Raw genomic sequence first — 27114 nt, 5'->3', positions numbered from 1 at the left:
ATCAAATTGGCTAGTTTTCTGTGACTGTGGTTTTCAGTCTGTCTGCCCTCTAATGGAGAAGGATATGAGGCTTATGGAAGCTTCCTGATGGGAGAGACTGACTGAGGGGGAAATTGGGTCGACTGAAAGATGAATTCCCCAGGTTGGTAGGTGCCCAATCTGCTACTGGAGATCAGTGGAGAAATAACTCCAGAAAGGAGGAAGAGATGGAGTCAAAGCAAAACCAATACCCAGCTATGGATGTGACTGGTGTTGGAAGTAAAGTCCAATGCTGTAAAGAGCCATATTGCAGAGGAACCTGGAATGTTCCTATGAATAAAGGCAAACTGGAAGTGGTCAAAAAGGAGATGGCAAGAATGATCATCGACATTTTAGGAAGTAGGGAACTAAAATGGACTGGAATTGGTGAATATAACTCAGATGACCTTTATATCTACTACTGTGGGCAAGAATCCCTTAGAGGAAATGGAGTAGCCATCACAGTCAAAAAAAAAAAAAAAAGAGTCCAAAATGCAGTACTTGGATGCAGTCTCAAAAATGACAGAATGATCTGTGTTCATTTCCAAGGCAAACCATTCAATATCACGGTAATCCAAGTCTATGCCCCAACCAGTAATGCTGAAGAAGCTGAAGTTGAATGGTTCTATGAAGACCTACAAGACCTTCTAGAACTAAAACCCCAAAAAGATATCCTTTTCATTACAGGGGACTGGAATGCAAAAGTCAAGGGATACCTGGAGTAACAGGTAAATTTGGCCTTGGATTACAGAATGAAGCAGGGCAAAGGCTAACAGAGTTTTGCCAAGAGAAAGCACTAGTCATCATAAACACCTTCTTCCAACAACACAAGAGAAGACTCTACATATGGACATCACCAGATGGTCAATACCCAAATCAAACTGATTACATTCTTTGCAACCAAAAATGGAAAAGCTCTATACAGTCAGCAAAACGAGAATGGGAGCTGACTGTGGCTCAGATCATGAATTCCTTATTGCCAAATTCAGACTTAAATTGAAGAAAGTAGGGGGGGGGGGAAACACTAGATCATTCAGGTATGATCTAAATAAAATCCCTTACAATTATACAGTGGAGGTGAGAAATAGATTCTAGGGACTAGACTTGATAGACAATGTGTCTGAAGAACTATGGACAGAGGTTCATGACATTGTACCGGAGGCAGGGATCAAGTTCATCCCCAAGAAAAAGAAGTGCAAAAAGGCAAAATAGTTGTCTGAGGAGGCCTTACAAATTGCTGTGCATGGAGGAGAAGTGAAAAGCAAAGGAGAAAAGGAAAGATATACCCATTTGAATGTAGAGTTCCAAAGAATAGCAAGGAGAGATAAGAAAGCCTTCCTCAGTGATCAATGCTAAGAAGTAGAGGAAAACAATAGAATGGGAAAGACTAGAGATATCTTCAAGAAAATTAGAGATACCAAAGGACATTTCATGCAAAGATGAGCTCAAATAAAGGACAGAAAAGGTATGGACCTAACAGAAGCAGAAGATATTAAGAAGAGGTGGCAAGGGGGGAGGAGCTAAGATGGCGGAGGAGTAGGACGGGGAGAGCACTTTCTCCCCCACAAATTCATCAAAAGAACATTTAAAAGCCGAGTAAATTCCACAAAACAACTTCTGAATGCCGGCAGAGGACATCAGGCACCCAGAAAAGCAACCCATGTCTTCGAAAGGAGGTAGGAAAAAATATGAAAGATAAAAAAAAGAGACAAAAGAGAGAGGGACAGAGCTCCATCCTGGGAAGGGAGTCTTAAAAAGAGAGAAGTTTCCAAAGACCAGGAAACCTTCTCACTGCCTAATCTGTGCTGAGCCTTGGAAGCACAGAGGGCAACATAATAGGGAGGAAAAATAAATAAACAATTAAAACCTGCTGATTACGAGCCCTACAGTAACTCCCCCAGCAGAGAAGCAGCGCAGACGCCTGCACATGCCACTAGCAAGCAGGGGCTGGGCAGGGAGGCACAGCGCGGGCTGCAGCGCTTAGAGTAAGGATCTGGCCTGAAAACCCCGAGCACTATCTGAGCAAAATAATTTGGGCTAGCAACCAGACTGTGGGATATCTACCACGCGAAAAGCCAGCCCTAACCTAAGACACCACCAGGCCCGCGCACGAACAAAGGACTGAACAGAGATAGCCGGCTACAGACCATCCCCCTTCAGTGACAGGCAGCCAGAGCCAGAAGGGGGCAATCGCAGCCCCAGAGAGACATTATCTACAAAACTGTAAGCAGGCTTCTTTGCTAACTAAAACTTCTTGGGGGTCTGGACGGTCAACATGCGCCTGAGAAGGTGCGCCAGTTGTACACCTAGATAACCGAGTGGCGGGGAGGCGATAAGTCACAGCAATCGCGCGCGCCAAACACCTCATCACCTGAGCTGCTCGGACCTGGGAAGGGCAAAAAACGCAGGCCCAACTGAGTCTGCACCTCTGAGGACTACTTGAGTGCCAGAACCTGAGAGGCTTAGACGTGGGAGGTGCAGGCAGCCCAGGGCCGGCCATGGATGGTTCCCGGCGGAGCAACCTAGAGCCTGAGCAGTGTGGGCAGGGAGGCTACAAACGCCGTGAGCGGGGGCAGGCCCAGTGTGGCTGAGGCACTGCGAGTACACGCCAGTGTTATTTGTTTGCAGCGTCCCTCCCTCCCAACAGCGCAACTGAACAAGTGAGCCTAAAAAAAAAAAAAGTGTCCACCACCATCCCCTTTGTGTCAGGGCGGAAACCAGACACTGAAGAGACCAGCAAACAGAAGAAGCTATAACAGAGGGAACTGCCTTGGAAGCTACAGGCAATAGATTAAAACCCTGTGGTTAGTACCAACTACATAGGAAGGGGCCTATAGATCTTGAGAAATATAAGTCGGACCAAGGAACTAGCCGAAAATGAACTGACCCAACAATACCCACAATAAAACCAGAGAAAGTCCTAGATATATTTTTACTATTTTTACGATCATTCTTTCTTCTTTTTTTTTAATTTTTTTAAAAAATTTTAAGTCCTCTATTATTGCTTTAGTTTTAATTTTACAACCTACTATTACTTTGCAAAAAAAAAGACCCTATTTTTTTTTAAAGCAAACTTCATATATATATTTTTTTATAATTTTTGTGACCTTGTTTTTTTTTTCCTTCTTTTCTTTAACATTATATTTTTGAAATTCCAAACTCTACTCTAGATTTTTAATTTTAGCTTTTTGGCATTTGTTATCAATTTTGTACCTATATATTTTTTTATAATTTTGTGACTTTTTTTCTCTCTCTCTTTCTTTCTCTTCTTCTTTTATATAGCATTGTATATCTGAAATTCCAAACTCTACTCTAGATTTTTAATTTATGCTTTTTGGTATTTGTTATCAATTTTGTACCTATATTTTCTTTATAATTTTTTCCTCTCTATTTTTTATTAATATTTTCTTTATAATTTTTGTGACTTTGTTTTTGTTTGTTTGTTGTTTGTTTGTTTGTTTTCTCTCTTTCTTTTTCTTCTTTTTTTTAACATTGTATTTTTGAAGTTCCAAGCTCTAGATTTTTAACTTTTGCTTTTTGGTATTTGTTATCAATTTTGTACCTACATTTTCTTTATAATTTTTGTGACTTTGTTTTTGGTTTTTTTTCTCTCTCTTTCTTTTCCTTCTTCTTTTCTTTAACACTGTATTTTTGAAATTCCAAACTCTACTCTAGATTTTTAATTTTTGCTTTTATGTATTTGTTACCAATTTTGTATCTTTAAGAACCCAGACTTCAGTACCCATTTTTTACTAGGGAGCGAGATTACTGGCTTGACTGCTCTCTACCCCTTTGGACCCTCCTTTTTCTTCACCAGGTCGCCTGTGTCTCCTCCCTAACCCCTCTCTACTCTACCCAACTCTGTGAATTTCTGTGTGTTCCAGATGGTGGAGAACACTTAGGGAACTGATTACTGGCTGGATCTGTCTCTCTCCTTTTGATTCCCCCCTTTTATCCTCCTGGCCACTTTTGTCTCCTTCCTCCCTCTTCTCTTCTGTGTATAACTCAGTGAACATCTCTGAGTGGTCCAGTTGTGGAGTGCACATAAGGAAGTGATTACTGGCTAGCCCGCTCTCTCCTCTATTGATTCCACCTCATCTCATTCGGGTCACCTCTAACTCCCTCCTCCCTCTTCTCTTCTCCATGTAACGCTGTGAATCTCTCTGGGTGACCCTTACAGTGGAGAAACTTTTCATCTTTAATGTAGATGTTTTATCAATGGTGCTGTATAGAAGGAGAAGTTTTGAAACTACTGTAAAAATAAGACCAATAACTGGAAGCAGGAGGCTTAAGTCCAAACCCTGACTCCAGGGAACTCCTGACTCCAGGGAACATTAATTGACAGGAGCTCATCAAACACCTCCATACCTACACTGAAACCGAGCACCACACAAGGGCCAACAAGTTCCAGGGCAAGACATACCAAGCAAATTCTCCAGCAACACAGGAACACAGCCCTGAGCTCCAAGATACAGGCTGCCCAAAGTCACCCCAAAACCATAGACATCTCATAACACATTACCCAGCAGGTAAAGGAACAGGATAAATGCCCACCAAACCAAACAAAAGAGGAAGAGATAGGGAATCTACCTGATAAAGAATTCCGAATAATGATAGTGAAATTGATCCAAAATCTTGAAATCAAAATGGAATCACAGATAAACAGCCTGGAGACAAGGATTGAGAAGATGCAAGAAAGGTTTAACAAGGACCTAGAAGAAGTAAAAAAAGAGTCAATATATAATGAATAATGCAATAAGTGAAATCAAAAACACTCTGGAGGCAACAAATAGTAGAAAAACAGAGGCAGAAGATAGAATTAGTGAATTAGAAGATAGAATGGTAGAAATAAATGAATCAGAGACGAAAAAAGAAAAACGAATTAAAAGAAATGAGGACAATCTCAGAGACCTCCAGGACAATATTAAACGCTACAACATTCGAATCATAGGGGTCCCAGAAGAAGAAGACAAAAAGAAAGACCATGAGAAAATACTTGAGGAGATAATAGTTGAAAACTTCCCTAAAATGGGGAAGGAAATAATCACCCAAGTCCAAGAAACCCAGAGAGTCCCAAACAGGATAAACCCAAGGCAAAACACCCCAAGACACATATTAATCAAATAAACAAAGATCAAACACAAAGAACAAATATTAAAAGCAGCAAGAGAAAAACAACAAATAACACACAAGGGAATTCCCATTAGGATAACAGCTGATCTTTCAATAGAAACTCTTCAAGCCAGGAGGGAATGGCAAGACATACTTAAAGCAATGAAAGAAAATAACCTACAGCCTAGATTATTGTACCCAGCAAGGATCTCATTCAAATATGAAGGAGAAATCAAAAGCTTTTCAGACAAACAAAAGCTGAGAGAATTCAGCACCACCAAACCAGCTCTCCAACAAATACTAAAGGATATTCTCTAGACAGGAAACACAAAAACGATGTATAAATTCGAACCCAAAACAATAAAGTAAATGGCAATGGGATCATACTTATCAGTAATTACCTTAAACGTAAATGCGTTGAATGCCCCAACCAAAAGACAGAGACTGGCTGAATGGATACAAAAACAAGACCCCTACATATGCTGTCTACAAGAGACCCACCTCAAAACAGGGACACATACAGACTGAAAGTGAAGGGCTGGAAAAAGATTTTCCATGCAAATAGGGACCAAAAGAAATTAGGAGTAGCAATACTCATATAGATATAATAGACCTTAAAACAAAGGCTGTGAAGAGACAAAGACGGTAACTACATAATGATCAAAGGATCAATCCAAGAAGAAGATATAACAATTATAAATATATATGCACCCAACATGGGAGCACCGCAATATGTAAGCAAAGGCTAACAAGTATGAAAGGAGAAATTAACAATAACACAGTAATAGTGGGAGACTTTAATACCCCACTCACACCTATGGATAGATCAACTAAACAGAAAATTAACAAGGAAACACAAACTTTAAATGATACAATAGACCAGTTAGACCTAATTGATATCTATAGGACATTTCATCCCAAAACAATGAATTTCACCTTTTTCTCAAGCACACATGGAACCTTCTCCAGGATAGATCACATCCTGGGCCATAAATCTAGCCTTGGTAAATTCAAAAAAATTGAAATCATTCCAAGCATCTTTTCTGACCACAATGCAGTAAGATTAGATCTCAATTACAGGAGAAAAACTATTAAAAATTCCAAAATATGGAGGCTGAACAACATGCTGCTGAATAACCAACAAATCACAGAAGAAATCAAAAAAGAAATAAAAATTTGCATAGAAATGAATGAAAATGAAAACACAACAACCCAAAACCTGTGGGACACTGTAAAAGCAGTCCTAAGGGAAAGTTCATAGCAATACAGGCATACCTCAAGAAACAGGAAAAAAGTCAAATAAATAACCTAACTCTAGCTGGGCACGGTAGCACGCACCTGTAGTCCCAGCTACTCGGGAGGCTGAGGCTGGAGGATCGCTTGAGCTCAGGAGTTCTGGGCTGCAGTGCGCTATGCCGATCGGGTGTCTGCACTAAGTTCGGCATCAATATGGTGACCTCCCGGGAGCGGGGGACCACCACGTTGCCTAAGGAGGGGTGAACCGGCCCAGGTTGGAAACGGAGCAGGTCAAAACTCCCGTGCTGATTAGTAGTGGGATCGCACCTGTGAATAGCCACTGTACTCCAGCCTGGGCAACATAGCGAGACCCCGTCTCTTTAAAAAAATAAAAAATAAAATAAAATAAAAAACCTAACTCTACACCTAAAGCAACTAGAAAAGGAAGAAATGAAGAACCCCAGGGTTAGTAGAAGGAAAGAAATCTTAAAAATTAGGGCAGAAAAAAATGCAAAAGAAACAAAAGAGACCATAGCAAAAATTAACAAAGCCAAAAGCTGGTTCTTTGAAAGGATAAATAAAATTGACAAACCATTAGCCAGACTCATCAAGAAACAAAGGGAGAAAAATCAAATCCATAAAATTAGAAATGAAAATGGAGAGATCAAAACAGACAACACAGAAATACAAAGGATCATAAGAGACTACTATCAGCAATTATATGCCAATAAAATGGACAATGTGGAAGAAATGGACAAATTCTTAGAAAAGTACAACTTTCCAAAACTGGACCAGGAAGAAATAGAAAATCTTAACAGACCCATCACAAGCACGGAAATTGAAACTGTAATCAAAAATCTTCCAGCAAACAAAAGCCCAGGTCCAGATGGCTTCACAGCTGAATTCTACCAAAAATTTAGAGAAGAGCTAACACCTATCGTACTCAAACTCTTCCAGAAAATTGCAGAGGAAGGTGAACTTCCAAACTCATTCTATGAGGCCACCATCACCCTAATACCTAAACCTGACAAAGATCCCACAAAAAAAGAAAACTACAGGCCAATATCACTGATGAACATAGATGCAAAAATCCTTAACAAAATTCTAGCAATCAGAATCCAACAACACATTAAAAAGATCATACACCATGACCAAGTGGGCTTTATCCCAGGGATGCAAGGATTCTTCAATATCTGCAAATCAATCACTGTAATACACCACATTAACAAATTGAAAAATAAAAACCATATGATTATCTCAATAGATGCAGAGAAAGCCTTTGACAAAATTCAACATCCATTTATGATAAAAAAAAAAAAAAAAACTCTCCAGAAAGCAGGAATAGAAGGAACATACCACAACATAATAAAAACTATATATGACAAACCCACAGCAAACATTATCCTCAATGGTGAAAAATTGAAAGCATTTCCTCTAAAGTCAGGAACAAGACAAGGGTGCCCACTTTCACCATTACTATTCAACATAGTTTTGGAAGTTTTGGCCACAGCAATCAGAGCAGAAAAAGAAATAAAAGGAATCCAAATTGGAAACGAAGAAGTAAAACTCTCACTGTTGGCAGATGACATGATCCTATACATAGAGAACCCTAAAGACTCCACCAGAAAATTACTAGAACTAATCAATGATTATAGTAAAGTTGCAGGATATAAAATCAACACACAGAAATCCCTTGCATTCCTATACACTAATAATGAGAAAACAGAAAGAGAAATTAAGGAAACAATTCCATTCACCATTGCAACAGAAAGAATAAAATACTTAGGAATATATCTACCTAAAGAAACTAAAGACCTATATATAGAAAACTATAAAACACTGGGGAAAGAAATCAAAGAGAACACTAATAGATTGAGAAATATACCATGTTCATGGATTGGAAAATCAATATAGTGAAAATGAGTATACTACCCAAAGCAATTTATAGATTCAATGCAATCCCTATCAAGCTACCAACGGTATTCTTCACAGAGCTAGAACAAATAATTTCACAATTTGTATGGAAAGACAAAAAACCTCGAATAGCCAAAGGTACCTGGAGAAAGAAGAATGGAACTGGAGGAATCAACCTGCCTGACTTCAGGCTCTACTACAAAGCCACAGTCATCAAGACAGTATGGTACTGGCACAAAGACAGAAATATAGATCAATGGAACAAAATAGAAAGCCCAGAGATAAATCCACGCACATATGGACACCTTATCTTTGACAAAGGAGGCAAGAATATACAATGGATTAAAGACAATCTCTTTAACAAGTGGTACTGGGAAAACTGGTCAACCACTTGTAAAAGAATGAAACTAGAGCACTTTCTAACACCATACACAAAAATAAACTCAAAATGGATTAAAGATCTAAACATAAGACCAGAAACTATAACACTCCTAGAGGAGAACATAGGCAAAACACTCTCCGACATACATCACAGCAGGATCCTCTATGACCCACCTCCCAGAATATTGGAAATAAAAGCAAAAATAAACAAATGGGACCTAATTAAACTTAAAAGCTTCTGCACAACAAAGGAAACTATAAGCAAGGTGAAAAGACAGCCTTCAGAATGGGATAAAATAATAGCAAATGAAGCAACGGACAAACAACTAATCTCAAAAATATACAAGCAACTCCTACAGCTCAACTCCAGAAAAATAAATGACCCAATCAAAAAATGGGCCAAAGAACTAAATAGACATTTCTCCAAAGAAGACATACAGATGGCTAACAAACACATGAAGAGATGCTCAACATCACTCATTATCAGAGAAATGCAAATCAAAACCACTATGAGGTACCATTTCACGCCAGTCAGAATGGCTGCAATCCAAAAGTCTACAAGCAATAAATGCTGGAGAGGGTGTGGAGAAAAGGGAACCCTCTTACACTGTTGGTGGGAATGCAAACTAGTACAGCCACTATGGAGAACAGTGTGGAGATTCCTTAAAAAACTGGAAATAGAACTGCCTTATGATCCAGCAATCCCACTGCTGGGCATACACACTGAGGAAACCAGAAGGGAAAGAGACACGTGTACCCCAGTGTTCATCGCAGCACTGTTTATAATAGCCAGGACATGGAAGCAACCTAGATGTCCATCAGCAGATGAATGGATAAGAAAGGTGTGGTACATATACACAATGGAGTATTACTCAGCCATTAAAAAGAATACATTTGAATCAGTTCTAATGAGGTGGATGAAACTGGAACCTATTATACAGAGTGAAGTAAGCCAGAAAGAAGAACACCAATACAGAATATTAACGCATATATATATGGAATTTAGAAAGATGGTAACAATAACCTTGTATACGAGACAGCAAAAGAGACACTGATGTATACAACAGTCTTTTGGACTCTGTGGGAGAGGGAGAGGGTGGGATGATTTGGGAGAATGGCATTGAAATATATATAATATCATATATGAAACGAGTCACCAGTCCAAGTTCGATGCACGATACTGGATGCTTGGGGCTGGTGCACTGGGATGACCCAGAGGGATGGTATGGGGAGGGAGGAGGGAGGAGGGTTCAGGATGGGGAACACATGTATACCTGTGGCAGATTCATTTCGATATATGGCAAAACCAGTACAATATTGTAAAGTTAAAAAATAAAATTAAATTTTAAAAAAAAGAAGAAGAGGTGGCAAGAATACACAGAAGAACTGTACAAAAATGATCTTCAAGACCCAGATAATCACGATGGTGTGATCACTCACCTAGAGCCAGACATCCTGGAATGCAAAGTCAAGTGGGCCTTAGGAAGCATCACTATGAACAAAGCTAGTGCAGGTGATGGAATTCCAGTTGAGCTATTTCAAATCCTAAAAGATGATGCTGTGAAAGTGCTGAACTCAATATGCCAGCAAATTTGAAAATTTCAGCTGTGGCCACAGGACTGGAAAAGGTCAGTTTTCATTCTAATCCCTAAGAAAGGCAACGTCAAAGAATGTTCAAACTACTGCACAATTGCACTCATCTCACATGCTAGCAAAGAAATGCTCAAAACTCTCCAAGCCAGGTTTCAACAGTACATGAACCATGAACTTCCAGATGTTCAAGGTAATTTTAGAAAAGGCAGAGGAACCAGAGATCAAACTGCCAACATCCATTGGATCATAGAGAAAGCAAGAGAGTTCCAGAAAAATATCTATTTCTGCTTTATTGACTATGCCAAAGCTTTTGACTGTGTGGATCACAACAAACTGTGGAAAATTCTGAAAGAGATGGGAATACCAGACCACCTGACCTGCCTCCTGAGAAATCTGTATGCAGGTCAGGAAGCAACAGTTAGAACTGGACATGGAACAACAGACTGGGTCCAAATAGGAAAAGGATTATCTCAAAGCTGTATGTTGTCACCCTGCTTATTGAACTTATATGCAGAGTACATCAGGAGAAACACTGGGCAGGAGGAAGCACAAGCTGGAATCAAGATTGCCAGGAGAAATATCAATACCCTGAGAAATGCAGATGACACCACCCTTATGGCAGACAGAAGAACTAAAGAGCGTCTTGATGAAAGTGAAAGAGGAGAGTGAAAAAGGTGGCTGAAAACTCAACATTCAGAAAACTAAGGTCATGGCATCTGGTCCCATCACTTCATAGCAAATAGATGGGGAAACAATACAAACAGTGAGAGACTTTATTTTCTTGGGCTCCAAAATCACTGCAGATGGTGACTGCAGCCATGAAATTCAAAGACTCTTGCTCCTTGGAAGAAAAGCTATGACCAACCTAGATAACACATTAAAAAGCAGAGACATTACTTTGCCAACAAAGGTCTGTTTAGTCAAGGCTACGGTTTTTCCAGTAGTTGTGTATGGATGTGAGAGTTGGACTATAAACAAAGCTGAACACTGAAGAACTGATGCTTTTGAACTGTGGTGTTGGAGAAGACTCTTGAGAATCCCTTGGACTGCAAAGAGATCCAACTAGTCCATCCTAAAGAATATCAGTCCTGAATATTCATTGGAAGGACTGATGTTGAAGCTGAAATTCCAATACTTTGGCCACCTGATGTGAAGAACTGACTCACTGGAAAAGACCCTGACGCTGGGAAAGATTGAAGGTGGGAGGACAAGAGGCCGACAGAGGATGAGATGGTCGGATGGAATCCCCGACTCAATGGACATGAGTTTGAGTAAACTCCCAGAGTTGGTGATGGACAGGGAGGCCTGGCATGTTGCAGTCCATGGGGTTGCAAAGAGTCAGACATGACTGAGAGACTGAACTGAGTGTACGTTCCAATAGAGATTTTCTTACTATTATGATATGACAATAAAACTGTTTTCTGAGTGAAGATATACATTAAGGCTTAAGGTGTAAACACTTTGGAGGGAAAACAATGTAGTGAAGAATTTACTGTTCATTTAAAAATGTATATCATCTCATAATAGGTCCCTGAATTTTAAAATTCACATGTGAGAATATGTTTACATCTTGAATTTGTAGGAAAGGCACAAGTTTTATGTAACAAAGCAGAAAAATTTTAAACCCATCAATTTATTGAAAAAACCATTACTTTTTTTAGAAACAAAAAGTGCTTCTTAAGATGTTGACAACAGGTCATGGTATAGACACTTATTTCATAGATTGGACTTCTCCCTTCAATTATATTCCAGTTGGAGGAGGAATACCTCCTTGAGAAGTAGAATTATTTGGTGGACTGTGAAAGCTGGTCTCCTTGTACACAAACCATGCATTTCCTCCCCAAAGTAGCATATTCAGAAAGCCAAAGATCACAGATACATTTAGGCATCCCATATTAGTCACAGACAAAATGACACATCACTTCTTGAAGATTACAAGGCTTAAGTTCCTGGACAATATAGTGACTGGTAGCTATTTTAGTATCTTTAAGATCTTTAACCCAAGTTGAAGTGCACACCAACCACAAAAAGTGGCAACAATAGTAATTACAAAGTCAGTCATGGAAAGCTTTCAACTATCATGATGCAGGTTTGTTTAACCAACATAGAGCAGAAGAGCAGCAATGCAGTACAGGAAGACAAAGACTGCAAAAGTAACACAGAACTATGCGAAAGAGTAATCTCCAATAAGGACATAATTTTACCAATCGACATTACAGACATTTACACCTTGAGGCGTCTGAAACAATGCTTCATCCAAGGTGAATGGATAACCAAAAGTAGCTGGAATCGTTCTAGTCTCAGAAAGAGACTCTAGAGAGTCTAGAGTCGTTCTCGTCTCTAGTCTTCAGGCATAAGACCCTTGAATTTCTGTTTTGCCCTTACAACCTCCGCAGGTAGCAAAGGCAAAGATAGAAGCATTCCATTTGAGTACTTTGATGAAGTTGAGAGGCTCCTTGAGTGGGTTGAGTTTGAGCTGGAAGGAGGAGATCCTCTGAGGGAAGGAGGGAAAGCATCTTAGGACAGCGGGGTGGCAGAGGGGGACCAACCACACAGAGCTCCCCAGCCAGGCTGGAAATGACATCTTTATTGCTATGTTTGCAGCGGCTTTTAGCACAGTAAGGGTGTCCCCACTGGACCCCGGCCCTCACCCAGCCCCACCTGTCCAGCCCATGTCAGAGTGTGAGGGAAGCCTTTCAAGGGCCCCCTCAGCCATCTCGGGACTGGACATGACAGACACGCAGGGTTCAGTGAACCTGCCACATGGAGGATTTGAGATGTGGAAAAGGCATCAGCCTGAAGCTCTCATGTAGGAGCCACACCCAGGCGGGTGCCCACCTCAGGTCCCTGCAGCAGTGGTGCCCATCCCAGAGGGCAGGGTGGGGGCCAGCATGAGCAGGCCAGGTAGGCAGCCCAAGATCCCCACTGTAATGAATCAGCTGACCCTGCTGACTTGTGGGCAGAGGGTTATAGGGAAAGAGATAAACACTTACTCCAGTCCTGCTGTCACCCTCAGCTGTACCTTTCCTATTGACTTGACTCCTCCAGGCCCCCAGAGAGCCCCACGACTTTGTTCCTGGGGAGGGTGAACCCACGAAGGCTGTGTCAGCAGAGGGCCAAGAGACTGGGGATGTCCCGGGGGTCACTGCCCCTCCTGCAGCCCTTGGGTCCAGCCAGTCCCTCCCGTGCTTCTGGGGGGCTGTAGGAAGCCCACAGTCTAGAGTCCCTTGTGGTCTGTGTGCCCAGAGCCCCATGACATCCCCATGACATCCCCAATGAGTCCAACAGCAGTCCCCGCTTCCCTCCCCAGGTGAGCAGGCATAGCCCGCTCTGAATCCCTGGCCTCATGCGTCCAGGGTGGGGCCCTGCATATGTGCCCACGCACACATACACACATGCCCACATGCATGCACCTGAACCATGCACTCTCTCTCGTGCACACACACATGTTTATGCACCTGACGACAAACTCTAACACACACACACAGACACACCAATGTGCAACACCTGAGCATGTGCCTGCTTTCTCTTTCAAACACATGCCCATGACCATGTGAAAGCACCTGCACACACATGCACATGCCTATGCGCATGCACCTCCACATACACATGCACACCCCCTATGTGCATGCACCTGTGTACATGCTGTCTCACACACACACAGGCACACGCCTATGCACTGGCACCTGTGCATGGGCACTCTCTCTTGGGCAGACACACGGACACACATCTCACACACCCATGTGCATGTACCTGTCCATGCACTCATGCACATAGAAGCACATACACACACATGAGCTACGTGTGGGACACCAGATGGACACACTGGCCCTGACCAAGGGGTGCCCGACTCCCCTCCAGAAGTCAATGACAAGGACCTGAACTCAGCAGGATGCTCACCCATGAGCATGGCCAGGTTGGCAACAGCGCAGTCTTGGAGGTGCACAGGGACCGGGGTTCACTTGGGGTTTGCAGGCTCAGACCGGAAATAGTCGTGTGCACGGAGGAGTGGGGCAGGGTCTGTTTGGGCATGCGCACTGAGGAGCTGCTCCCACACTAAGGGTGTAGCGCCACCCAGAGGCCTCACGACAGCTAAGCCATTTATCAGGTTTCCGGACCTTAGGAAAGGCTGACTTAGAGGGCACAGACAACGTGGATGTGTCTCTGCACGCACATTGGGGCGACACGGCATGTGAACACGTGAAGCTTCAGCAGGGGACGCCCATTGTCAGTGGGAACCAATCGTGAGGTAAGACCAAGATTAATTTGCGCAGGCGCTCTGCTAATGCTGAGTTGCCTTGCTAGTACTACAGGGCTGGGCTCTGTAGGGAGGGTTCGAGGCACACAGTGAAGGAGCCACGAGGGCAGCTGATGAAGATGCAGTTGCCATGGCCTTTTCAGCGGGCACAGCACGTGACGACCACAGCATGCCAGGTGGTACTGGTGGCTGAGATGGCCCTGGTGACGCTGTCAGTCCTGAAGTCCCTGGTGGCTCTGGCAGATCCTGGGGGCACCCCACGCTCCTGGGCCTGGTGGAGATGCTGGACCCGAAGCCAGAGTTCTGAGTAACCGACCTCTCCAGTTGTATCCTATTCCAGGAGCCCCGGTTGGCTGGGCAGCCTTGGGGGTCGGGGTGTGGGCTAGGGGTGGTTTGGGGGGCTGTGGGTGGCAGGGCCTAAAGTGTAGGAGGAGGGTACTCTGGGGGCCTGGATGGTATGGGTCAGGGGTGGTCTGGCTGCCTAGGGATGATGGTGAAGAAAAGCAACCTGAAGGGATCCAGAGGGTCAGGCGGTGATATCCAGGGTGTCTGACGGCGGCCTTATGGGAGAAGGCGGTTCTCCGCAAGCAAGGAGCCTGAAGTACAGGCAAAATGACTAGTGTGGATAGTGCCTTAACCGTATCTCCACCAGCAGCCTCACTGTGCCTTTTGCATCGCTCGCTCAGGCAAAGATCGCCTGCAACTTCCTGTCTCAAAGTACTCCACTGAGAGCACCAGTTCAGAAGGAGCTCAGTGTTAATGGCCACATGTTGGTTCTGTCAGTTCTAAAGGGGGCCAGGGCCTGGGAGGGCGTGGTGAGTGGTGGCCAAGGCCAGTCTCGGCCCAGGAGGAGACAAATGGCGGGTTAAGCCTAAAGGAGAAGTGTGGTGCTCTGGGCTTATCGGTGTGCGGGGACAGAGGGAGGACATGCTTCTCTTTTCCTCCACGGAGACTTGAATTTCATTTTACCTCCCTTTTAGCCAATTGCCTGCTGAAGACCATAGCCTCCTCCAGACATCCATTGCCTTCTGTCTGGACCAGCTTTCCCTGGTGATGTGGACCTTGCAGCACTTTGTGCCGCCCCCCCCCCGCCCCCCCCCGCTTTTTGCTAAGCCTCAGAACGGAAAAGGGCCTTAAACCTAGCTTCAAGTGTCCTTCCCCAGGGCATTGCTTTCTGCAGTAGTTTCACTGGGCTTCATCTTGTGCCTGTGGTGTTGCTTGGGGGCTCAGTGTCCACATAGTTTGTTTGGTGATTGTTAACTGCAGAAAGTAAAACTGAGCTGTCTCTGACTTTACTTTTATCTTCTGCACTTCCTCATACTGCATTTATCTTTCAGTAGGAGGAAAGGTTTTGTGATCCAGGTATTCAAGGAGTACAACATAAGTGAAGACAGTGTAAGAAGTGGGAGAATAGTTTCCTTTGTTGTGCAGAAGCTTTTAATTTTAACTAGGTCCCATTTGTTTATTTTTGCTTTTATTCCTGATATTCTGAGAGGTGGGTCATAGAAGATCCTGCTATGGTTTATGTTGGAGAGTGTTTTGCCTATGTTTTCCTCTAGGAGTTTAATAGTTTCTGGTCTTACATTTAGATCTTTAATCCATTTTGAGTTTATTTTTGTGTATGGTGTTAGAAAGTGCTCTAGTTTCATTCTTTTACAAGTGGTTGACCAGTTTTCCCAGCACCACTTGTTAAAGAGATTGTCTTTAATCCATTGTATATTCTTGCTTCCTATGTCAAAGATAAGGTGTCCATATGTGCGTGGATTTATCTCTGGGCTTTCTATTTTGTTCCATTGATCTATATTTCTGTCTTTGTGCCAGTACCATACTGTCTTGATGACTGTGGCTTTATAGTAGAGACTGAAGTCAGGCAGGTTGATTCCTCCAGTTCCATTCTTCTTTCTCAAGATTGCTTTGGCTATCCGAGGTTTCTTGTATTTCCATACAAATTGTGAAATTATTTTTTTCTAGTTCTCTGAAAAATACCATTGGTAGCTTGATAGGGATTGCATTGAATCTATAGATTGCTTTGGGTAGCAATGATTTCTCATTGTTAGTGTATAGGAATGAAAGAGATTTCTCTGTGTTAATTTTATATCCTGCAACTTTACTGTATTTGTTGATTAGCTCTGGTAATTTTCTGGTAGAGTCTTTAGGGTTTTCTATGTAGAGGATCATGTCATCTGCAAACAGTGAGACTTCTATTTCAATCTGAATTCCTTTTATTTCTTTTCCTGCTCTGATTGCTATGGCCAAAACTTCCAAAACTATGTTGAATAGTAGTGGTGAGAGTGGCCACCTTGTCTTGTTCCTGACTTTAGGGGAAATGCTTTCAATTTTTCACCATTGAGGATAATGTTTGCTGTGGGTTTGTCATATATAGCTTTTATTATGTTGTGGTATGTTCCTTCTATTCCTGCTTTCTGGAGGGTTTTTATCATAAATGGATGTTGAATTTTGTCAAAGGCTTTCTCTGCATCTATTGAGATAATCATATGATTTTTATGTTTCAATTTGTTAATATGGTGTATTACATTGATTAATTTGCAGATATTGAAGAATCCTTGCATCCCTGGAATAAAGCACACTCAGTCATGATGTATGATCTTTTTAATATGTTGTTGGATTCTGATTTCTAGAATTTTGTTAAGGATTTTTGCATCTATGTTCATCAGTGATATTGGCCTGTAGTTCTCTTTTTTTGTGGAATGTTTGTCAGATTTTGTTATTAGGGTGATGGTGGCCTCATAGAATGAGTTTGGAAGTTTACCTTCCTCTGCAATTTTCTGGAAGAGTTTGAGTAGGATAGGTGTGTTAGCTCTTCTCTAAAGTATTGGTAGAATTCAGCTGTGAAGCCATCTGGACCTGGGCTTTTGTTTGTTGGAAGATTTCTGATTACAGTTTCAATTTCCATGTTTGTGATGGGTCTGTTAAGATTTTCTATTTCTTCCTGGTTCAATTTTGGAAAGTTGTACTTTTCTAAGAATTGTCCATTTCTTCCACGTTGTCCATTTTATTTGCATATAGTTGCTGATAATAGTCTCTTATGATTCTTTGTATTTCTGTGTTGTCTGCTGTGATCTCTCCATTTTCATTTCTAATTTTGTTGATTTTATTTTTCTCCCTTTGTTTCTTGATGAGTCTGGCTAATGGTTTGTCAATTTTATTTAACTTTTAAAAGAACCAGCTTTTGGTTTTGTTGATTTTTGCTATGGTCTCTTTTGTTTCTTTTGCAATTTTTTCTGCCCTAATTTTTAAGATTTCTTTCCTTCTGTGAAAGAGACATGTGTATCCCAATGTCCATCGCAGCACTGTTTATAATAGCCAGGACATAGAATCAACCTAGATCTCCATCAGCAGATGAATGGATGAGAAAGCTGTGGTATATATACACAATGGAATATTACTCAACCATTAAAAAGAATACATTTGAATCAGTTCTAATGAAGTGGTTGAAACTGGAGCCTATTATACAGAGTGAAGTAAGCCAGAAAGAAAAATATCAATACAATATACTAATGCATATATATGTCATTTAGAAAGTTGGTAACTATAATCCTGTATGCAAGACAGCAAAAGAGACACAGATGTATTGAACAGTCTTTTGGACTCTGTGGGAGAGGGCGAGGGTGGTATGATATGGGAGAAGGGCTTTGAAATATGTAAATTATCATATGTGAAACGAATCACCAGTCCAGGTTTGAAGCATGATACAGGGTTCTTGGGGCTGGTGCACTGGGATGACCCAGAGGGATGGGATGGGGAGGGAGGTGGGAGGGGGGTTCAGGATGGGGAACACATGTACACCCATGGCAGATTCAAGTCAATGTATGGCAAAACCAATACAATATTGTAAAGTAAAATAAATAAACAGAAAATTTTAATAAAAGACTCAAACATCACCTCTACTGCAACCTTCCCAGCATCCCCAAGGAGAGGTATTCTTCCTCCTGGATTTCTGGCATGGTTCTTGATTTATACCACCAGCAGGACATTTCCATGGTCTCTGCGTGTATCAGTTTATATATATTATTATGTGTTTGAGCACAATACTTCTCTGATTCTTTCATATTCATTGTGTGCCTGGAACTCACTACAGACAGTAAATGATCAGGAGTGAATTAAAAGAAAAAGAAGTGGGAGAATAAGAAAGTTGTGTACTGCCATTCAGTATTGATTTTGGAATATTTTCTCAGTTTTATAGTTACATTTATACATAAAATACCAGAATGTTGTTGTTTTTCAGTCTCTTAAGTTGTGTCCAGTCGACTCTTTGCAACCCCATGGACTGTAGCACACCAGGCTCTGAGACCCACTGTCTCCTGGAATTTGCTCAAATTCATGTCCACTGAGTTGCTGGTGCTATCTAACCATCTCATCTTCTATGGTCCCCTTCTCCTTTTGCCTTCAATCTTTTTCAGCATCATGGTCTTTTCTAATGAGTCAGCTTTTTTGCATATGCTGGCCAAAGTGTTGAAGCTTCTGCTTCAGTATCAGTCCTTCCAATGAATATTCAGGACTAATTTCCTTTGGGATTGACTGCTTTGATCTCCTTGCAGTCCAAGGCACTCTCAAGAGTATCCTTGTATCCTGAAACCTTGATAAACTCACTAATTAATTGTAATAGCTCTTTTGTAGATCCCATTGAACTTCCTACTTAAGAAAATCATTTTGTCTGTAAATAAATGCACATTTATTTCTTCCTTTCCAGTTTATGCATTTTAACTGATTTCTGTTAAGATGAAATATCCAACTCTTTAGCCACCTGATATGAAGAGCCAACTCATTGGCAAAGACACTGATGCTGGGAAAGATTGAAGGCCGGAGGAGAAGGGAACAACAGACGATGAGATGGTTGGATGGTATCATGACTGAATGGACATGAGTTTAAGCAAGTTCCGGGAGATGGTGAAGGACAGGAGGGCCTGGAGGGCTGTAGTCCATGTGGTCCCAAAGAGTTAGACATGACTGAGTGACTGAACAACAACACACTGATTTCTGTCCTAATGGATAAGACTTTCCTGCTTCTTTGCCTCCTGGTAATTTTAGATTGGATGCGAAGCAATATCAAATTTCCCTTCCATGCTTGATATTTTTCTATTCCTAAACTTATTCTTGAGCTTTATTCTCGAATCCTGTTAAGTTGCTTGGAAACAGTTTGATCCTTTTGGTCTTACTTTTTAAGATGTGCTCTGTAGGAACAGAGCATATCTTAATGTAGGATGAACGTAAGTAACTGAAATCTTCAATGTCTGAGAAGGCTATAGCTGGAAACAGGGACTCTTTAAAAGTTTTATTTATGAAGATTCTTTATTTTTGGCTGTGCAACGTGTTGTTAACTGTGTGCAGGTTTTCTGTACTTGGAGCCAAAGGGGGCTACTCTCTAATTGCTGTTTTCAGGTTTCTCATTACAGAGGCTTCTCTTGTCGAGGAACACACACTCTAGATCGTGGTGAGCTCAGTAGTTGTGGCACAAGAGCTTAGTTACCCTGGGCATGTGGGATCTTCCTGGCCTGGGGACTGAACCTATGTGCCCTCAATTGGCAGGCAGACTCTATACCACTGGATCACCAGGAAGCCACTGGAAGCCAAAACAAGAACCCTTATACAGTATCAGAGTGGTAGTAAAATCTATCTGGACATTTGATTGGCACTTGCTATTACATTTTAAGATGCACATATCCTTTGACCTTCTTTTGTTAATGTATCATAAGAAAATTCTTGTATATATGAGCAAGGCAAAATCGGCCACAGTATTATTTAATGCATTGTTTGTCATTGTGAAAAATTGGTAGAATGTAAATACAGGGGGAAATGTTGAGTAAAAATCATGGTGAGTTCATCCTGCTGGAATAACATATGACAATCAGAGAGCAAACCAGATAGCTGGGAACTAGTACTGAAAGAGATGAAAGCAAATTGCAGAATTCTGGGTCTGGCATACTCCTGTCTTTCAGTACATTCCAACCATATGAACATGTGGGGCAGTGCAGAGTATAACCTCCCAGGATGAGCACCCCTTAACTGCCAATGTCATCACTGGACATTAGGGGAAAATATCAATATTTAGATTTCCACATTGATTAAATATCTTCATAAAGAATCATGATTTTTGAAATGATTTTGCTTTGGAAAATAATGGTCTGCTCCATTTCCCCCTTGAAAAAAACACTTGGAAACTTTAATTCAGCAAAGATTTGTGAGGGAACGTTGGGAAGAGGACTTCCCCAAGAAGTGGATGTGGACCCCCAGAGTCAGGGGACAGAAGCTGATAAGAGGGTCTGCAGCAGGGCCCATGCTCCCATGAATGAAGAATCTTTCCTATCTCGCTTTAAAAAAATAACATTAGAAATTGATTTTGAATTTGATGAAAAGTGTATACCACCATCGAGGACATCAGTGGATTTAATCACCTGGCGTCCATTTTCCTTCTCTTGGTTCTGGTATCCTCCTGTCACCCTGGGAAGTCACCCCTTTCCTTTTCTCTCACCCAATATGTTTATGATAGAGTTGACTTCACCTCTGATTCCAGGAGTGGGCAGGTGGCTAAACCAGGCCAGTTGGAGCACTACTTTCCTCCAGCTGTGTTGATATCATCCAACCAGTGACAGTTTGGGAGCTGTGCGGGAGGCAAGCTGGCAAGGGACAGAGGGGGGAGCTGGGGCAAGAAGGCAGATCTCAGGGAACCAAATGCTGGATCCAGCCTTGCCTGAAGACAGAAACTACCTCTGTACCTTGTAGTTACACAGACCCAGAAATTCTCCCTTTGGCTTAAACCAAGATGGTTTTTGTTGTTGCTGTTGTTGTTGATTTGTTCCTTTTTTCACTTGCAATAGCAAAGTATTCACTATTATTGAATTGAGGTACCACAGTTTTGTGTATTACTTAATTTTCTTGCTAAGGGAATTGGCTCTTAGCTAAGAAACCACCAACCGTATGGTATAAAGGAGACAAATGAGAGTTTTTGTGGGTAAATCACCAAAGCGGGAGAGAAGAGTTTACAAGGGATAGCTGGAGCAAAGGGCAAAACCTTGAGAAGAGGCACTGGGGACTGCCCTTCCTAGACAATGCTCCTCAAACTGGCCCTGAATTGTAAAGCCAGTTCACCAGGGGGATGCGACTGTCATCTGATTCTCCTTTATTTAGTCAGCAAACTTGGAATCATTCAGCTACTTTCACCCTATACATGGACTGCTGAAGCTGCTAGTTTGCTTTAATACTTGCCAGGTCCTGTAATTACTTCTTTCCAAACCCTCCAGCTGGCTCCCTCTCAGTCAGAGATGAAGCCACAGCCTTTCAGTGGCCTAAAAAGTCCTACGTGGTCCAGCCTGCATCTTTTCTGGCTTCATAACTTCCCATTTGCAGTACCACTTTTCCTAGTTGGACTGAGACACACAGGGCTCCTTGCCCTTTATGAAACATTGGGATATATTTAAGAAAATTTGTCACAAATTTGTGTGTGAAAGCCATGGGAGAAAATGAAGAAGACCTAAAAATGCAGAGATAGATCACATGCATGTTCTTCAGTCATGTCTGCTGAGAAAAATTGATACTGTTTAGGGCTCAATATCCCCCAAACTCATCTGTAGAGTCCATCAAAATGCCAGCAAATGTTTTTGTAGAAATTGATGACCTGATTTCTTAAACAAATATTTTCTTTCTTTATTTCACTGCATCGAGTCTTATTTGGGGAATGTGAAAACTTCACTGTGTCACACAGGATCTTTTGTTGCAGTGCACAGACACTCCAGTCGCAATGCCCAGTCTCAGTAGTTGCTCCACTGCACGTAGGATCTTAGTTCTCTGACCAGAGATCAAAGCAATGTCCCCTGCATTGTGAGGCAGATTCTTTTTTAAAAATATTCATTTTTTGTTTGTTTATGTAATTTTGGCTGGGCTGGGTCTTTGCTGCTGCACACATGGGGTTTTTCTATTTGTGGTGAGTAGGGGCTACGCTCTAGTTGCAGCAGATAAGCTTATCATTGCAATGACTTCTCTTGTTGCAGAGCACAGGCTCCAGGCGCTCTGGCTTCAGTAGTTGCAGCTGGCAGGCTCTAGAGCACAGGCTCAGGGGTTGTGGTGCTTAGGCTTAGTCGCCTTGCACCTTGTGGGCTCTTCCTGGAGCAGGGGTTGAACCTGTGTCCCCTGCATTGGCAAGTAGAGTCTCAACTACTGGACAACCAGAGAAATCCCTGATGAGCTGATACTGAAATTTATGTGAGAACAGAAGCCTGACAATAGCCCAAACAATTGTGGCTCTGCACAAAGTGAAAAGACTAATACAGCCTAATTTCATAACTTACTCTACATGTCCAGTACTGGAGCTGCAGATTCATGGGACAGGACTGACAGTCCAGAAGCATTTCCAGACATATATATGTGGTTAGTGGATATTCGGCAGAGGAGTCTAGATAATTCAATGGAGGTGGGATAGTCTTTTGTTGAACAAATGGTTGTGGAATATCCGTATGTGGAAAAACAAACCTCCATTTCCTTGTGTACTTACCTTTAGACATTCACAAAGATTATGTTCAAATGCTCAGAGCTCTACAGGCAAAAGCTAAAAGGATAAAAAATTAAGGACTCAGATGAGAACTTTGTGACCTTTTAGTAGGCAAGTCTTTCATGTATGAAATCAATATCAGTAAGTATGTAAAACAATACAAATAATATGAACCCGGACTTCATGAATCAAAAATATCAGTCAGATTATATCACTACTCTGTTGATAATTGTATGAGTTTCCTAGGGCTTCCATCATAAAGTACCACAAAGGAGACGCCTTCAGACAAGAGCAATTTATTCTCTCACATTTCAGGAGGCCAGGAGTCTGAGACTGTGATGTTGGCAGGGCTGATTCCTTCTGATGGCACCGAGGGAGTCAGTTCCAGGCCTCTCTCATAGCTTCTGGTGGTGGCCTGCAGCGCCTGGCCTTCTCTGCCTTGTAGATGCTTCACTCCAACTCTTCCTCTGTCTTCACACAGCCTTTTTGTGTGTGTGTTCACATGGCTTTCTTATAAATGTAACAGTCATTGGATTATGTCCACTGTAATGCTGTGTGACCTCAACTAATTATAACTGCAAAACCCTAATTCCAAATCAAGTCAGTCCAAAGGCTCCAGGGGTTGGGACTTCAAAATCTTTTATATTTTTTTTCTGAGGGACACAATTCAACGCACAGGACCCTCCACCACCTCCCACTTCACTGTGAGCACAAGCCCTCAGCATGTCCCCTGAGGCCTCCACATCCACTCCCTGTCAGCTCTCGGCCCCCCGTCTTGCTGCTCTTCTCTTCACCCACTCTGTTCCAGCCACAGTGTTCTCCTCATGCTCCCAAACCTCCCTCAAGTCCTCACTCAGTCTCTGCTTCAAAACAAAGCTGACCCCAACCACCCAGTTGAAAATGGAAAACCACTTCTCCAAGTTCCCCCTCTCCTTTCTCTTGTTGCACTTCCTACCAGAGTTCTCACCATCTTCCCATAGGTTACACAGTGTAGTTGTTTTTTGGTTTCTTTTTTTCACATTTTTTAATTTATTTTTTTTATTGAAGGATAATTGCTTTATAGAATTTTGTTGTTTTCTGTCAAACCCTTACATGAATCAGCCATAGGTAGACATATATCCCCTCCCTTTTGAACTTCCCTCCCATCTCCCTTCTCATCCCACCCATCTAGGTTAATACAGAGCCCCTGTTTGAGTTTCCTGAGCCATACAGCAAATTCCCATTGGCTATCTATTTTTCACATGGTTATATACGTTTCCGTGTTATTCTTTCCATACATCTGACCCTCTCCTCCCCTCTCCCCATGTCCAAAACTCTAATCTCTATCTGTTTCTCAATTGCTGCCCTGTAAATAAATTGTTCAGTACCATTTTTTTAGATCCCATATATACACACACACACACACACACACACACACACACACACATATATATATATGTTAAAATATGATATTTCTCTTTCTCTTTCTGACTTACTTCACTCTATATAATAGGTTCTAGGTTCATCCAAATTAGAATTAGAACTGACTCAAAGGCATTCCTTTTTACTGCTGACTAATATTCCATTATGTATGTTTACCACAATTTCTTTATCCATTTGATGGACATCTAGGTTCCTTCCATGTTCTAGCTATTGTAAATGGTTGTAATGAATGATGGGATACATGAGTCTTTTTCAATTTTGGTTTCTTCAGGGTATATGCCTAGGAGTGGGATTGCCGGGTCATATGGTGGTTTTATTCCTAGTTTTTAAAAGAATCTCCATACTGTCTTCCATAGTAGCTATATCAATTACAACAATGCAAGAGTGTTTGCTTTTCTCCACACTCTCTCCAGCATTTATTGTCTGTAGCCTTTTTGATGATGGCCGTTCTGACTGGTGTGAGGTGATATCTCACTGTAGTGTTGATTTGCATTTCTCTAATAATGAGTGATGTTGAGCATCTTTTCATGTGTTTATTAGGCACCTGTATGTCTTTGGAGAAATGTCTGTTAAGGTCTTTTTTCCAACTTTTTGATTGGGTTGTTTGTTTTTTTGGTATTGAGTTGTATGAGCTGCTTGTATATTTTGTAAATTAATCCTTTGTCAGTTGTTTCATTTGTTATTATTTTCTCCCACTTTGAGGGGTGTCTTTTCAACTTGCTTAGTGTTTCCTTTGCTGTGCAAAAACATTTAAGTTTAATCAGGTCCCACTTGTTTACTTTTGTTTTTATTTCCATTACTCTAGTAGGTGGATCTTGCTTTGATGTATGTCATCGAGTGTTCTGCTTATGTTTCCCTCTAAGAGTTTTATAGTTTCTGGTCTTACATTTAGGTCTTTAATACATTTTGAGTTTATCTTTGTGTGTGGTGTTAGGAAGTGTTCTAATTTCATTCTTTTACATGTAGCCATCAAGTTTTCCCAGCACCATTTATTGAAGAGGCTGTCTTTGCCCCATTGTATATTCTTACCTCCCTTGCAAAAAATAAGGTACCCATAGGTGCACGGGCTTATTTCTTGGCTTTCTATTTTGTTCCATTGGTCTATATTTCTGTTTTTGTGCCAGTACCGTACTGTCTTAATGACTGTGTGTTTGTAGTATAATCTGAAGTCAGGAAGGTTGATTCCACCAACTCCATTGCTTTCTCAAGACTGCTTTGGCTACTTGGGGTCTTTTGTGTTTCCATATGAGTTGTGAAATTTTTTGTTCTAGTTCTGTGAATAATGTCATTCATAATTTGATAGGGATTGCATTGAATCTGTAGACTGTGTTTGGTAGTATAGCAATTTTCACAATATGGATTCTTCCTACCCAGGAAACATCTGTTTCTATCATCTTTGATTTCTTTCATTAGTGTCTTATAATTTTCTGTGTGCACTTCTTTTGTCTCCTTAGGTAAGTTTATTCCTAGGTATTTCTTTCTGTTTCAATGATGAATGAGATTGATTCTTTAATTTCTCTTTCTAATTTTCTATTGCTAGTATATAGAAATGCAAGTGATTTCTGTGTATTGATTTTGTATCTTGCTACTTTGCTAAATTCACTGATTAGCTCTAGTAATTTTCTGATACTGTCTTTAGGGTTTTCTGTGTACAGTATCATATCATCAGCAAACAGCGATAGCTTTACTTCTTCTTTTCCAATATGAATTCCTTTTATTTCTTTTTCTTCTCTGATTGCTGTCACTAGGACTTCCAAAACTATGTTGAATAATATTGGTGAAAGTGAACATCCTTGTCTTGTTCCTCATCTTAGGGAGAATGCTTTCAGTTTTTCACCATTGAGAATAATGTTTGCTTTAAGCTTATAATATATAGCCTTTACTATGTTATGGTAGGTTCATTCTATGCCCATTTTTTGAAGAATTTTCATCATAAATGGGTGCTGAATTTTGTCAAAGGCTTTTTCTACATCTATTGAGATTATCATATTGGTTTTCTTTTTTGAATTTTTATTTTATTTTATTTACTTTACAACATTGTATGGTTTTTATCTTTCAATTTGTTAATGTGGTGTATCACATTGATTGATTTGCATATTTTGAAGAATCCTTGCAACCCTAGAATAAACCCAAGTTGATCATAGTTTATGAGCTTTTTGATGTGTTGCTGAAATCTGTTTGCTAAAATTTTGTTGAGGATTTTTGCATCTATGTTCATCAGTGATATTGGCCTATACATTTATTTTTTGTGCTGTGCCTTCCAGGGGACGTGTGTCCCTGTCCAGGCTATCTATGGTGGCAGCAAGGACTGTCTTATTCTCATTCCATTTAGGCTGCCACAGATCAGGTGTTTCACTCCCAGCGTTAAACGTTTCTCCTCTGACTCAGATAATTGCCCTGATGTGGGGATCGGGCCCATGCATCAGTTCCCCCACCCACTGAGAGCAGTTCTAATCCTACTAACACTCTTGTTTTTCCCCCTAGCTCTTTCATCCAACTGAGTTTTGCGTGGTTCTATATATACTCTTTACTGCTGGTCAGGTACTCCTGTCTGTTCTCAGTTGGTGTTCTTCATGCACTTCGTATTCTGAAGGTGTATTCCTGATATATCCATGGAGAGAGATGTACTCCATGTCCACCTACTCCTCCACCATCTGGTTATCCCTCATTTTTTTTT

General features: G+C 41.3%; 1 pseudogene; it reads right to left on the bottom strand.

The window, feature by feature from the left end:
- Positions 1 to 11986: 11986 nt before the first annotated feature.
- LOC132344279 (synaptophysin-like protein 1) lies at positions 11987 to 12386 on the bottom strand (annotated as a pseudogene).
- Positions 12387 to 27114: the final 14728 nt, after the last annotated feature.

Source organism: Bos taurus, chromosome X (genome assembly GCF_002263795.3).
Source record: "Bos taurus isolate L1 Dominette 01449 registration number 42190680 breed Hereford chromosome X, ARS-UCD2.0, whole genome shotgun sequence".
Classification (NCBI taxonomy): Eukaryota; Metazoa; Chordata; class Mammalia; order Artiodactyla; family Bovidae; genus Bos; species Bos taurus.
This window is presented reverse-complemented; position numbering and strand designations above follow the sequence as displayed.